This window comes from Rhamphochromis sp. 'chilingali' (assembly GCF_963969265.1).
Source record: "Rhamphochromis sp. 'chilingali' genome assembly, chromosome: 20".
NCBI lineage: Eukaryota > Metazoa > Chordata > Actinopteri > Cichliformes > Cichlidae > Rhamphochromis > Rhamphochromis sp. 'chilingali'.
The window spans coordinates 15,523,749-15,539,286 of NC_137947.1; the positions used below are offsets into that span (position 1 = coordinate 15,523,749).

Below are 15,538 nucleotides of genomic sequence, written 5' to 3' on the forward strand. Positions count from 1 at the left end.
AATAAGTCATGTTAATAGCACAGCACTGAGAGCCGTGCCAGGCTTAAAGTCACGATGGACTTTGTTCGGATCAAGAAAGATAGCCGTGAGAGAGGGTAGAGGTTTTGACATCAAAGTTATTAGATGGTTTGGAAGCCTCATGACACATAACTCAGAGTCCTGACGGAGCCAAAGCCCCCATGGTGAAAATCATAATTTACAACTGTCAGACCAAACTGATTTCAGGGGATAGACTGCCTTCATAATTGAGCTTGTCAAAGGGAGTTTAGCCTAGAGTCACCTTCTAGGCATGGCGGCTTTTGCTGCAGCTAGAACTGTAATGGCCAGTGGCACTAATTAAAAGCCTTGATTTAATGTGTCATCTGATGTGCCAGGAAATGTGTGACACTAGTTGTCTTTTTTTGGGATCTCACCCTCATTCCTCAGCCCAGGTTCCTCGTGGAATTGCCAGAATTGCCAACGTGAGTTGGCCGTATGCTTACATAAAGAAATGCTCAGAGTGGTTCACTTAGGGCTTATCTGTCACACTGGTTACATTGCTGAGGGAAGGAGAGAAGGATGTGATAATGAAAGCTGGGAAGGAAGGAAAGTGGCAAGGGAAGGACAGAAGCAAAGTGCAAGATGATGAATTAGTTTTCAGACAGTAATGCATTTGCCAGGCAAATTCAAGCAGTGCTCTTCGGCACTCTGTAGGCGTTGGTTGCCCTATTATAAAAGCTTATTCTGCCAATCAAATCCTGCTAATGCACATTTCCTAACAATCGCTTTTGTCTAGTAATATGAAAAATGCCCACCTGAGACATGAGTTCTTTTTGACATTCAAATTTGTGCTTTTTAATGAAAAGTAAATTAGACGTTTGAGTATTGCAATGGAAATGTTATCATCCTAATTTATGATTTTTATTTCTAAATAATCCGTTCTAAAATGATCTTTTAGTTTCTGTTGCTCGCCTTTCCCGTGTCTGTCAGCTTTACAACTATCCATCGTCAAACCAAACTCCTTCCCTAGCCCTGATCCTGCTTTCCCTCCTCTCCAACTATGTCAAGCCACAGCGGGGCCATAGCTTAATAAGGCTGGAGGCAAGAATCAATCCTAACGAGTTTTAATCTTTGACCAAATCTACGGAGGGCCAGGCGATTGTTAATTAAAATAAGCCCTGTTCACCTCCCCCTCCACGCCCCAACCCCTTCTCCTCTGCTCTGTAAACACATTCATTTATAAATACCTACAGGGGGAAAAGGAGAGGAAAAGACTTCAGAGGATGGAGAACAAAGCAACAGGAGATGGGAAGGTTGAATGAAGGAGCAGCGTTTGCATGGGAATGGTCAATGCGCGTCTCAGGCTAAGGATGAAGGAATTAACGGACAATGAGGAAAAAACATGAAAAGAGACATTTAATCCAGCGTATGAAGTCAGAGGGTTGTTTCCCCCCCTTCAAATCAGTCCAATGCTGCTACCTTGTCAGGGATATTTATCAACAAGGGAGAGATTGACTGACAGAAAGTGTCTCTGAGTGTGACAGAACCCTGTGTCACTCACTATGTGTCGCCCTCATGCCTCACTGTCGTGTCACTCATGACATCTGATCTGCATTAAAATTATTTTCTGTCCATTAGCTCAGCCATTCTCTATTAGACAGGAACTTACTCATCGGTATAGGTACAGAATAAGCAAACAATGCAATTCTGTATATTATAATCTAGATTAGAACTGCTACCCTTTACTTATGCCCTTGGTCTCTATTGTATATGTTAGGAGTTAGATCCTGCGCATCTCAGATGGAAGATAGGAGAATATTGTGCGTGTGTGAGGCTGTAGACATTTGTGTAGAGGATGTCTGAAGGTTAACCGTGACCGAGTCTTTCAGGGGAAAGGATGTCTGGAGAAGTGAGTGGGTGTGTGCCACTGCCTTCCCCCATGTCCTTTTTTAACTTCAGAGTAATCCGGTGGCTAATTCAAACGGTGCATGTGTGCAAAATTGAATTTTAAAGAAGAGAATGCGTATTATTATCTGCCGATCTGGTGCACGTGTGTTTTCAGTCAGTGAAAAGCAGAGATGGCTCAAACAAGGAAAAATTAAGTAAAACTAATTTAGCTTTTACTGATAAATATCCTACTGAAGTTTTTGAGAAACAACGTTGGTGTGATTGACAGCACAATCAGAGCGATAAGAAGAGCGGTGGAGGTGATTAGGGGAAGCTTGTCAAAGCAAATGGTCATATGCTCACACACCACAAAGATGAAACACACACACACACACACGCGCACGCGCGCACACACACACACACACACACACACACACACACACACACACACACACACACACACACACACTAATTTATTTGGCCTGAGGGATAGTAGTGTGGGAGAATAATTCTGCTGGTCTTACAATCAATCAGTTAGTTTTGACAGAACTTTGGACAGGCTGTAGTCAATAACACACACACACACACACACACGCACGCACGCACGCACGCACGCACACACACACACACACACACACATTCAAGCAGAGCAACACATAGTGGGAAACGAAGGAACCACAGTGGGAAAAAGCTGGTCAATATCTGTCAGTTAGCCTAGCAGTCAGAATAAACTCAATGTCTCTCGGTGCACACAGTCTCTAACTGATAGCCCAATCAAGCCAAGTTTAATGGAGCATCTTGTCTGCTGCTTTGCTCGGTAGCAATGAGAAGCTCCATGCTTTGCTGTTCTAAACCAGAAGGAGAGTTACTCATGGACTTGAGATATTGAATAAAATTCTTACAGATTTACTGAAAACTCTAAATAAAAACATATTGTTTTTGTCTTTTGGGGTTTTAATTCAATCTCTGAGATTTAATGGTAAAGTTATAAACTACAAAAAGACTGTAAACCAGCAAAATCTACACTACACGTGGTGGATTAAAAACCAAATGCAAACACACTCAATGATCCTGAAATCCCAGAAGAAAATGACTCATTCTTGTATCAAAACAGAAATTTACATTCGGTGCTGGCAGGACAAACAAATTAAGAATAAATGATGCAGGTGGATGAAATGCTATAGGAGACGAGAATCCAATTTGTATCTGCTTGTTACATTGCAAGGTGTTGTCATCTGACAGCAGAAATCATTAAACTAGCATCATTAGCTCCCTGCCAGACCTAAGCTGCCCTTGCTCTGGCCCCAAAATGGCCACCATCATCATATCTTCTCTGTCAGCCTGGGGCCAGGTTGTCAGAGGGGACACTATTTGACAGCTTGGTCTTTATCTCATCCCAGGAGAGATGCTGAAGTCAGCCAAAAATCTCAGTGAGACTGCATACTTCCTGGAATGCTTTAGATTTTGTTTCCTCGCACATGTCACAGTATGCAAATCTAAAGCATTCCAGGAAGTATGCCATGTGTGAGAGGAGGTTGTTAGGAAAGGGCAAAATGCTGAGCTGAGATTTTCATGTTCATGTTCACAGAACCATGTCTGTGTCTTGAACCGGCCTATACTATCAGGTAGACACACAAAGCTAGGCACATGTAACCTGCAAAGGTGGAGACTTAAGCGGACTAACAACATATTTGTATACTTGAAAATCCATTTTCTTTAATCATCTCCATTGCACACTGTTTGCTCCGGGTATTTGCTTGTTGGCTGTGGGGCTTGAAAATCCTATTTTCCCCTTGCTATCTCCCTCTGGCACTGGTAAACCGATTACTCACATAGCAACCTGACGTTCCATAAGTGCTTTTCCCCAGGCACCGTGGCCTGGTGCCAGAATTTCATAAGAGTTAATGGAGTATACTAATCAACACACACATAGACAGAGGCACGCAAACTCACACACAGGCAGGTTTGATTGATTGCTGGAGTGACAGTTGTGACAGCAACGGGATCATTACCGACTGGAGCAGGGCAACAGTCCCTGACATTAGAAAAGCTGGACCTGAACCTCATGCTGTAAACAGGAGAAAGGACTGAGAGAAGGACAAAGAGTGATGATGATTTCAAATATTAAAGAAAGGTAGAGAAACAGGTGAGAAAAGTTTCTTTCCTAAAAAGCTTCCTGACTTTTATCAAATTCTACCTTTTTACAATATAAGAAAAATTGCCTGCGAGTCAAATAGTTAAGCTAAACGCCTTCCAAATACGGCAGTCTGTAAGAACTGCAAATTTCCCATCACTCATCTCTTGACATATCAGCGCTGTTATTGGTGTGCATTCCTGTCCTTTTCAGCTTTCTTGGTTTCTCAGGTCATTTCTTGATTTAGTTTTCTGGTCCTTCAGATCTTTTTTTTGGCTTTTTGGTTAGTGTGACATTACCAGCTTCCTTTGTTGATTTCTATAACTTTCATTTTTCTATTTCGGGTTAGTGTTGGGGTGAAAAAGTTTCAATTGTCAGGGAAGAACTTGCCATCACTCCTGAAACTGAGCCTCAGTCCCCCAAGGGTTGCTCTAAGAATTAAACAGATGGGCAAACCTCCAGCTCCCACCTATTATAAGACCAGAAGCTTTTTGGAAGAGCAATACACCAAAGCTGACATCAATGAGTTTAAGCAGAACCTTGGTGATTCAGATAGCATCCTACCCAAAAGCTGCAAGAAAGAGGTACGACAAAAACAAGCAACATTATCTCATGAAGAAAGAGGAAATCAGAACCTCAACCCTCTATCTTCTTTGTCCAACATACAGTACCTCCTCTGCACATCTACCAGCAAACCTTTAAACCATCTCTGCCTCGCCTCTCTAAATTTGTCTCCAAACTGCTCAACCTGAGCTGCGCCTCTGTTGTACTCATTTCTAATTCTGCCCGTCCTTGTCACTCGCAACAGAAATATTAGCATCTTCAGCTCTGCCTTCTGTCTTTTTGTCAGTGCAGACATGCATCATAGCAGGTCTCATACCATCTTGTAAAGCTTCCCTGTCACTCTTGCTGCTATCCTTCTGTCGCAAATCACCCTTGACACTTGTCTCCACCCACTTCAACCTGCCCGGGCTCTCTCCTTCACTGCTCACCTCTCAATCATCTACCTTCACTATATCCACACTTTGCATCTTCACTGTTACACCTGTCTCCCTCTCATTCACACACATGCATTCTCTCTCGCTTTCATTCCTCTTATATCCACAGCATATCTCCACTTCACGCCTCTCTTCCACCTCCACTCTCTCTACCGATCACAATGTCGTCTGTGAACGTCATAGTCCACGGAGAATCCTGCCCGGCCTCATCTGTTAATCAGTCCATCACCATTGCCAACAAGAAGGGGCTCAGAGCCGATCCCTGATGTAATACTACCCTCACGTTGAACCAATCTGTCACTCTTACCGCATTCCTCACCACTGTCTCGTTATCCTCATACATGTCCTCCACAACCGTCAAATACTTCTATGCCACGCCTGACTTTCTCATTCAAAAATTATAATAATTACACTAATACTTATCCCCAATTTTTTGTGCGCATTTTTCAATCTGGTGAAGATACGGCTATGCAATTGTAAAGCTGGTAGCAAAAGATTTATGGACTGTAGATATTATTCTGAAAGTTATAAAAGACAGAGCCCCAAATATTAAAAACTACCTTCTGGCAGAATTCAGTGTTACCTTTGGTGCCTTTAGAGACACCTTATGTGAAGTTTATCTGGAATGCAGAGATGAGCTTACACCTATTTGGCTCCACTCTCTGACTTATGAATCCCATAAATCCTTCTGTGTCATGTATAGAAAAATCCAATCAGAGACTGACCTGTCCCTAATTAGCAGACGTTTGGCTCATCATAAAACTCTAGCCTGCTCCATCTGCAGTTCTTTCTCCTACACAGTCTCCCCCTGCACAAGAAGTGTTATTCCCAAACTCTCACACCAGCTAAAAATGATCAGTGTTCCATTCTAAAAACTATCCTGCAAAGCAGCAGATACCTTTAAGCCTCCAGTCTCCTGTCTGCAGGAATTCAAATGAGAATGTTTATACATTTCCTAATTGTAAATATATTCTTGTGTGTTGGTGTTCAGGCAGCCACCCACACTCTGTGTCCCAGGAGCCTTCATCCTGCAAAATCGGGGGAAATAAACATCAAGCATCCTTCTGCCTTTCAGCTCCATCCAAAGCTCTTTCAGATCACTCTAATAGATACTTTGTTAATGTCCTTATCACCAGCTTAGTTCAAGCATCCCAAGCAGTCCATTAGCAAGTGCCGACCAAAACAGTGTGATATCTGTAAAAGCCTGCAGGTTGAAATGGTAAACATGTTACAAAGCATTTCTTCTTTCTTTGAGTAAAACCTTTGTTGTCACCAACAGGAACTATTTATACAAAAAAATACCTCAGCATCGATCAGTTGGCTCCTCTTGATTCTTCCATGCACAATTTCCCTGTGGGATTAATAAAGTTTCTCTCATTCTGATTCTGAACTCCTGTTGAGCCCTTTTCTTCGTGCAGTGAACATTGCAGTGCAGAAGATGAAGCTACATGGCTGGAACAAGCAGATATTATGATGTCAAAGTCATGCCCCTCCATCCCTCACAGTGGCATCTTTTTGCTGTGATATGATGATCAAAAGTTTTAACTTATTAAGTTGACATTGGGATGTCACACTAGCGTTTACACTTCTGACAGCCTGCCAGAAGAATTCTGCTGTATACGGTATAACACCTAGAAAGCTGCTTTATTATTTTTCAGTAGTTATAAACATTCATCTGCCATGATCTCTATAGTCAGCTTGCTGAAAGTTACAGTAAAGTGTCTAAATACCTATATTAATGTTCATATGATACATTTACTGACCTTTAAATTAACTAATGAATTTTAGACCATTTGAAAAAGCTTAAGGTGCACTCTGAGAAGAAAATGCATAAAAGGATCATTTCAGTGAAAGTAAGACTTGAAATAAAGTGGAGAATATAAGAGCTGGCTGAAAATGCTTGCTCAGTATTTGATGTACCGAATGAACTGATTTATCAGGTTTCCATTCTTCATAAAGGCACAGATGTAACCTACTGTATTAGACTGTCTGGTAAAATTATTTTAATTATTTCGAGTCTGGACAAAAGTGAAAAAGGAAAAGAAAATGTACATATGTGATCTGGCTAAGCAGGGGTTTAATAGTGGTATGATTATTTAATTGTTTAGAGTGATACTCAAATATATTTTAAAACTGTCAGGTGTTGCATGATGTTTTCTTTTCCTTGTTTTTCCTCTGATATGAAACATTTCCACCTTAAATTAATGGAGGGAAAGGCGCAAACTGCTGCATTAAAAACAAACAAAAACTCTTGAATGCAGGAAATGAACTGCTTAATGATAACAATCATTTGCATCTAATATTGCATGTTTAAATAAAAGCCATAATAAAAATCATATTTGTAGAGAGTTGTAGAGAAGTGCCTGTCTGAAGGATGCTTTATTTGCTCGCTCTAGTTAATTTTTTCTTTCAAGCCAAAAGATGCTTCCAAAACGGGGTGACTGAAGGAGAAGTAGAGAACACACTTGCTGCAAACTCAAAAAGTCATTAAGAAGGCTAACGATTATTAATGAGGCCCAAATGAATTCATGCGCTAAAATATGGGCCTGATTTTGACGGCAAAAAGACGCTCTGCTGGATTTTGGCATCAAAGGAGACATTACTGATGGTGGGGCTGTCCTGACTCGCACTTAGGAGGATAAGCACAGTTTGGGGTGATTAAAGCTGTAACTTTATATTCAGTGGATAGTTCTTACAAGCCTTTAATGTGCCAGTCATCCTGTTTACTGTAGTGTGTTCACTCTAAGTCTGTAAAATAAGTTCACTGCCTGTAACTTATAAAAGAAAATACATATGCATATGGGCAATACTTTTTCCAATCATTCTTGGATCTTCCCATTTTAATTAATTCCTTGGAACCTGAAGCTGCTGACTTAGAGGATATGAGGAAGAAAACACTGAATTGTATTATTTTATAGCCACTACTTGGCTACTTGAATAACCTTATGTCTAAAAAATAAATGAGCTGTAGAACAATGACTTGTTTCAATATATCCCATGAAATCTAGTCAGTAATAATAATACATTACCAAAATTCAAATCCAGTTAGTGTAGAGTTAAGTGTGTCATGTTTCAATCGTCTGTCTGTCAGTCTGTTAGCAGACAGACATACAACTTGGACCTTTTTTTTTTAATTAAAAGTGTTGAAAAGGTGGAGCATGGGTAAAGGAAGAAGCTGCTCATTTCTGGTTCGGACAGATCGAGGGTGGATACTGGAAATTATTTTCATAATTCAGTTGCACCAGCAGCTTATGAACTGGCAGGTCTGGCAACTCCTTGGGCCTCTAGGCCATTGTGGAGAAACTTTGCCTTCCCCTTTAATCAACCAGTGGACAATTTGCAATTCAATTTTCAGTAGAAAAACTCAGGAGGGAGGTGCACACCAGCTGTTTCAGAATGTGAGAGTGTGTTACAGAGGTCTAATAAGCATTGCTCTGAGCATATCATTTAATGTGACTCAGTTGTTACTCAAATACTTGGACATGTGTGTGCATGGTGTTATTTATTATTTTTGAATACATGATTATGGCTTTTGTTTATAGTGTCCTCCTTGGTGGAAGCCTAACACTACTGATTTGGCTTAAGGTCATATAGTTAAATGAGTGACAGACAGGCATCTTTCTGCTTCTTTCTGAGTTTTTCCCTGTAAATCCACATTTTAGAGATGATGTTTACATAGAAATTAAAGCAGAAATGTTGCCAGACCTCCTTTTCAAGATGCATCTACTGCACATGAGACAAACACATGAGTTTTTTTTTCTCATGTATTCACTTTTCACTCCCCTTTTTTATTTTTCTCCCCCTCTACTTTTATGAATGAGACACATACCAGTAATGAGGCTTTTCCACTCACTCTGCTCTCTTCTGTTCTTCACTCCTCCTCTCCATCCTTCTCCTTTCTCCTCTCCTCCCATTCTCAGAGGTGGGAAAAGTGATTAAAGTGGATATAAAGTTAATGGTTTCATCTCCAGTCCCTGTGCTTGGGTGAGCACAAGTTGTGGGTGTACTGGGCATATTACTGGAAATTCCTCTGTGTGTGTGTGTGTGTGTGTGTGTGTGTGTGTGTGTGTGTGTGTGTGTGTGTGTGTGTGTGTGTGTGCAGGGGTTGTTTGTCACTAAGGGAGATTTATTCACATTAGCCCTTTAGTTGAGTAAGGGCAGTGCAGTGAATTCTGAATAAGGTCAAATAGTTAAAGAAGTGAAACACAGACATCTTTCTGCCTGTCAGACATTATTTGTGAGAGATGAGTCAGTCTTAAAGTACATGGGAGGAAATCACTCCAGATGAATAATGGAAGAAAATTCTGTATGTATTGTGCTAAGAAGTGACATAAGCAGCACAATATCAACGGGCCATCTGGGATACTTCCAGGATGAACCAATTCTAATGTGACAAGCTTCCTTTTATTATTAATGCTAAGTTTTGAATTTTTTACATAACAATCTGTTAAGAGTGGGCGGCGCCAATGTGAAGAATATGTGAAAAATTATCACACAATAATATTGGTATGATTATATTGTAACGACTGTGGGTTTGGGGAGCTGACTGGCTAAACTGCTCACTAGCTAAACGGCTAGCGGGGCGCTAGCAGCTATCGCTAAACTTCGCAATGAATGGAGAGCGCTCGTGCCTCGTACACCGCATGACCCCGAGCGTCTCAGCAGCAGACTGGTAATCCCCGAATAATCCAGCAGGAGGCAGTAGTGGTTCACCACAGGCATTTATTCACCATCTTTTTCAACAACAACGTAACACTGCTGACACCGAACCCCTATCACGCTCCCACCACATAGAGTCGCGGTGTCAGCCAACCATGCCAATTCACCCCCCTCCACAGAACACACATCAACTTCACTGTGGCTTACATTAACATAACACTAACACAACATGCAAATCAAACACATATGAACTAGCAGAACGATAGAAAACACAGAGACAACACAATACCCAGAATGCACCTGGCTAACAACCCCAGCCAGGTCATTACACAGCCCCCTCCCAAAAAGGTTTAGTGTCCCCACAACCTTAACTGTCCACACTGTAGTCCAGCAAATGTCCGGGCCGGCGTCGAGTACGCTTCGGCCTCAACTGGGAATCCATGGCGCCCCCCTCCGGGCCGGGCGTAGGGGGCGAGGAGTCCCCAGGCTGCACACCAGCCTGCGGGTTGGGGGCAAGCGGATGGTATGGCGCCAGCCGGTCCTTGTGTAGCACCACCCGCCTTCCCCGCCCCGGCATCCGGACTCTGAAGACCACCTCCGACAGCTGTTCCAGGATTTCGCCCGGGCCTTGCCAGTGGCTCATGAGCTTGGGGGTCAGCCCCCGCTTCCTCTGGGGGCAGAACACCCAGACCCGATCTCCGGCCCCCAGCATAGGACCGTGCGCACGGGTATCATACGCCCGTTTCTGGCGGGCCCCGGCTCCCTCCAATGTCCGTCTTGCCAGTTGATGCACCGTGTGCAACCGCTCCCTGAGCCGCCGGAAGTAGTCCATCTCTGGTCCACCAGCAATCTCCGGCTCAGGGGGCGCTCCGAACACCAAGTCCACCGGGGTCCGGAGCTCCCTTCCGAACATCAACGCTGCAGGAGTACACTGACTTGACTCCTGCACTGCTGTTCGATATGCCCACAAAACAAGGGGCAGGTGTTGGTCCCAGTCCCTCTGATGTTGGCTGGTCAGGATGGCCAGCTGGGTGGCCAGCATGCGGTTGAACCGCTCAACCAGACCATCGCTCTGAGGATGGAGGGGGGTGGTCCTCGTTTTTCTCACCCCCAGCCTCCGACACACTTCTCCCAGCACCTGGCTCTCAAAGTTCCTCCCTTGGTCGCTATGGAGCTCCTCCGGTACACCAAACCGCGTGAACATCTCATCCACCAGAGTCCGCGCCGTCGTCACCGCACTCTGATCCGGCACCGCGTACGCCTCTGGCCACTTTGAGAAATAATCCATCGCGACCAGGACATACCGGTTGCCGGCATCAGTAACAGGGAATGGACCCAGGATATCCACTCCGATCCGCTCCATTGGCGCCCCAACTAGGTATTGCTGCAATGGGGCATGGGAGCGCTGGCTGGGACCTTTCTGCGCCGTGCAGTCGTCACAGCAGTGGACGTGGATCTCCACGTCCTGACGACACCCCAGCCAGTAGAACCGCCGTCTCAGCCGTCGCAACGTCTTGCCGTTCCCAAAATGGCCAGTACCTGCAGCCCCATGGACCCAGCGGAGGACCTCAGGCCGCAAGGCCCGGGGAACCAGGAGCTGGAGTATGTCGCCTCCCCCGTCTGGCGCTCGCCACCGCCGGTAGATTACACCGCCATGGAGCTCCAGGCTGTTCCACTGGGAGTACAGCGACTTTGTCTCGGGCCCTTGGGAAGACACGGCGGACCAGTCTGGCCGTGTCCCTGCCTCCATCCAGTCCCTCACCATCTCCAGTGCTGGATCGCTCACCTGGTGCTGCTGTAGCTCCGCCGCGGTGAAAGGTTCCTGCCCTTCATCCACACCCTCAGGTTCTGCTGCTGCCGATGTCGGACCCCGGTCCAGCTCCTCCATGCGCCTGCAGTACCGGCACTCATCCGCAGAACAGGGGCGCCTGGACAGGGCGTCAGCGTTGGCGTGTTGCCGCCCTGGTCGGTGCTGGGCCTCAAAGTCGTACTCTTGTAGTATTTCCAGCCACCGGGCCACCTGACCCTCTGGCTGGCGAAAGTTCAGCATCCAGGTTAGGCTGGCGTGGTCTGTCCTGAGCAGGAACTTAGTGCCCAGGAGGTAAGGTCGGAAGTGACGAACCGCCAGGACCACAGCCAACAGCTCACGCCGGGTAACACAGTAATTCCTCTCGGCCCAGCTGAGGCTGCAGCTGTAGTATGCCACCACTCGCTCCTCAGCCTCTCCCCTCTGGGAGAGCACCGCTCCGACCCCCACGTTGCTGGCGTCGGTGTCCAAAAGGAAAGGCTGGCTGGGGTCAGGATACGCCAAGACCAGGGCACTCACAAGGGCAGTTTTCAGCTGCTCGAAAGCCGTTGCACAGCCCTCCGTCCAACCAAACCGCTGACCCTTGTTTGTCAACTGATGCAAGGGGCTAGCGACGGTGGCAAAGTCTTTTACAAACCTCCTGTAATAGGAGGCCAGCCCCAGGAAGCTTCATAGCTCGGCGACGTTCGATGGGGTAGGCCAGTCCCCCACAGCAACCACCTTCTCGGGGTCAGTAGCCACCCCCTGTTCGCTCACCACATGTCCCAGGAACTTCACCTGGCGAGCAAGAAGGTTGCACTTGGCCGGGTTCAGCTTTAGTCCGGCCCCGTGGATGGCAGTCAGAACCTCTCGTAGGTTGGCCACGGCCTGTTCAAAGTCCTTAGCATGAGTCAGCAAGTCATCCAAATAGACCACGCAGCGGGCACGGGGAATGTCTTTGAGGACCCTTTCCATTAACCTTTCGAACGTGGCTGGTGCATTGCATAGTCCAAAAGGCATCACCTTAAACTGCCACAGTCCTTGCCCTATGGTGAATGCAGTCTTGGGCCGCGCCTCGGCAGCGAGCTCCACCTGCCAGTACCCACTGCGGAGGTCTAGCGAGCTGAACCAACTGGACCCAGCGATGTAATCCAGTGCGTCATCGATGCGAGGTAACGGGTAAGAGTCCTTGCGGGTGACCGCGTTCAGACGCCTGTAGTCCACACAAGGGCGCCACCCCCCTGTTTTCTTCCGCACCATAACCATAGGTGCGGCCCATGGACTATCCGAGGGTTCAATGACGCCATTAGCTGCCATCTCTTTTATCAGTCCCTCGGCAGCTTGGCGTTTGGCGAGGGGCAGGCGGTGGGGCCGCAGCCGGATTGGAGCAGCTGCTCCAGTGTCTATAGTGTGTTGCACCAGGCCCGTCCTTGTGCAGTCCTCTTCCCTGGCGGCAAAAGTGTCCATAAACTCTGCCAAGAGGCTCTGCAACTGCTGCTGCTGTGTCGCACTGAGGTGCACCCCACTTCGCCGCCCAAGCTCCTCTACTGCCGCAACAGTCTCAGGTGACGGGGAGACTGCCGAGCTAGGCGGCGACTCTGGCTGCGGGATGTTGGCCCTGCTTACGTCCACCCCCTGGGTCCTCTTCCGCACCCCTGCCGCCCTCGGCCCCTGGCTGTGGCATGGAGCTGCGGGGCGTAAGGGCTTTGGGGGTGCTGGTGGGGTGGGGGTCTGTCCCTGGCTACCGCGGCCCACTTGAAGCTGCACGGTCTCAGCACCAAGGTGGATGGCAACTCCCGGTACATCGACCCGTGCCCCCCAGTGGGCCAGCAAGTCCAGTACAACAATGCACTCGTCTGTTATGTCGGCAAGCCAGAACTCATGGTTCACACTGTTCGTTCCCACCACCACCTGCAGAGTCTTTTTCCCCGGCATCACAGTCTTTTCTCCTGTGACAGTGTACAACGCTGTGTGAGTAGGGGTCCAGTCTTTTGGCAATGAGCCACCCGTCTCCGGGAGCACCCCCCTTCGCAGCAAGCAGATGGTGGACCCCGTGTCTACCAGGGCCCGGCAAGACCGTCCATCAACTATACAGTCCAGGTACAGTCCACGGGTGGACCCACAGCGGCCCACCACGGGATGAGTGTCATGGAGAGGGTTTAACGATTGGGGTGGGGGTTCCCTCACTGTCCCACCCCGTGGCCGTTTCCCGTCGGTGATGTCACTCGGCTCCGAGGACTAGGTGCGGGACAGTTCCGGGCGAGGTGACCAGGTTCCCCGCACCGATAACAGCAGTCCGTCCGGCGCCTCCGACGTGGAACTGCCTCTGATTGGGCTCGTCTGGCCTCCTCCTCCTCATCCGACTGGGACGCGTTCATCTCTCGCTCGACCATCCTGGCCGATCGTCGGGTCCCTGGCTCGCCCCGCAGCACCTCCTCAGCCCGCTCAGCCTCCCTCAGTGCCTCCTCCAGGTCTCGGGGGGATGACAGCCGGACATGCTGTCGCAGCCTCTCCGGTGTGAGGCCCCTCAGGAAGGCGTGGAGACCCAGCTCCTCTCGTGCCGCTCCTGGGAATGTCGGGTAGCCCCGTCGGGCATAGAGGCGGACGTCCGCAGCAAAGGACCCCAGGCTCTCTCCCTCGCGTCGGCGTCGGCAAGCCAGCTCCTCCCTGCTCTGTTCGGCTGGTGGTCTCTGTCCAAACCGTCTGCCGAGCGCCGTGGTCAAGGCCCGGAGGTCGCGCTGCTCCTCTGGGGGCAGGTCCAGCAGAACCTGGAGCGCTGGGCCCTCCAGTGCAAGCGCCAGGTGGGTGGCAGTCTCTTCTTGACCCCACCCGTTGTGAGTGGCAGCCAACGTGACTTGGGCCAGATACGGCTCCAGCTGCGTCGCCCCAGTGTAGTGCTGTAGCTTAGCAGCCGTCCTGCCAGGAAGCTGTGGTGCGGCCCCAGGAATCCCCTCCCGTCGCAGGGAGAGCAGGGGGTGGCTGTTCCGGGGCGCGCTGTGGCCCTCTGGCCGCCCCAGCTCGGGTCTTCTCCGCTGGGTCTCGGCAGCCATGCTTTCCAGAAGCGAGCTGTTGTCTCGGATTACACGCTCTAATTCGCCTATGGTCGGCTCCATAGTGTCTGCTAGACACTCATGAATCCCACTTCTGACACCAATTGTAACGACTGTGGGTTTGGGGAGCTGACTGGCTAAACTGCTCACTAGCTAAACGGCTAGCGGGGCGCTAGCAGCTATCGCTAAACTTCGCAATGAATGGAGAGCGCTCGTGCCTCGTACACCGCATGACCCCGAGCGTCTCAGCAGCAGACTGGTAATCCCCGAATAATCCAGCAGGAGGCAGTAGTGGTTCACCACAGGCATTTATTCACCATCTTTTTCAACAACAATGTAACACTGCTGACACCGAACCCCTATCACGCTCCCACCACATAGAGTCGCGGTGTCAGCCAACCATGCCAATTCACCCCCCTCCACAGAACACACATCAACTTCACTGTGGCTTACATTAACATAACACTAACACAACATGCAAATCAAACACATATGAACTAGCAGAACGATAGAAAACACAGAGACAACACAATACCCAGAATGCACCTGGCTAACAACCCCAGCCAGGTCATTACAATATGTTCATATGATGTTACATATAAGCATTTCACACTTCTAATCAGTTTTTAGTTATTTGTTATTTCTCTTTAATTGTTTATCTCTTGCCCTGCCTCTCTTACTTGTCTACACTTTGGAAATTGTTGCAATTTTCCTCATCAAATTGTTTGTGAATCTTAACGTGCTTTTAGAATTGTTTTGCAAGACCAGACACCAGTAATTACCGAGCTGCTGTTTGTGTTAGGTTTTCCATTTGAAAGAAAAAAGTTGCAGATCATAATTTGCCCTCATTGCTTTCAGCTTTTTAAAATTGTGCTAAATTTCAGTTGACAAGGAAACAGCAGGTGTTCTTAGGCCGGAAAAATTAAGTGTAACCCAGTGTTAAAAACGGGATTAAAAGTATAAATATTCATACTCTCACGATGGGAATAAATATTGATAAAAACAAAGTTAATTATAATAAATACTGATAAAAAGCATGTAAACA

General features: G+C 47.4%; 1 protein-coding gene and 1 long non-coding RNA gene across 3 annotated transcripts in view; one reads left to right on the forward strand and one right to left on the reverse strand.

Moving 5' to 3' along the window:
- Window positions 1-15,538, forward strand: part of LOC308387920 (A-type potassium channel modulatory protein KCNIP2-like) — a 130,042-nt gene that overhangs the window by 4,457 nt on the left and 110,047 nt on the right. The window lies entirely within an intron of this gene.
- LOC308387923 overlaps window positions 1-15,538 on the reverse strand; it is a 38,643-nt gene that overhangs the window by 921 nt on the left and 22,184 nt on the right. The gene's annotated exons all lie outside the window — the stretch shown is intronic.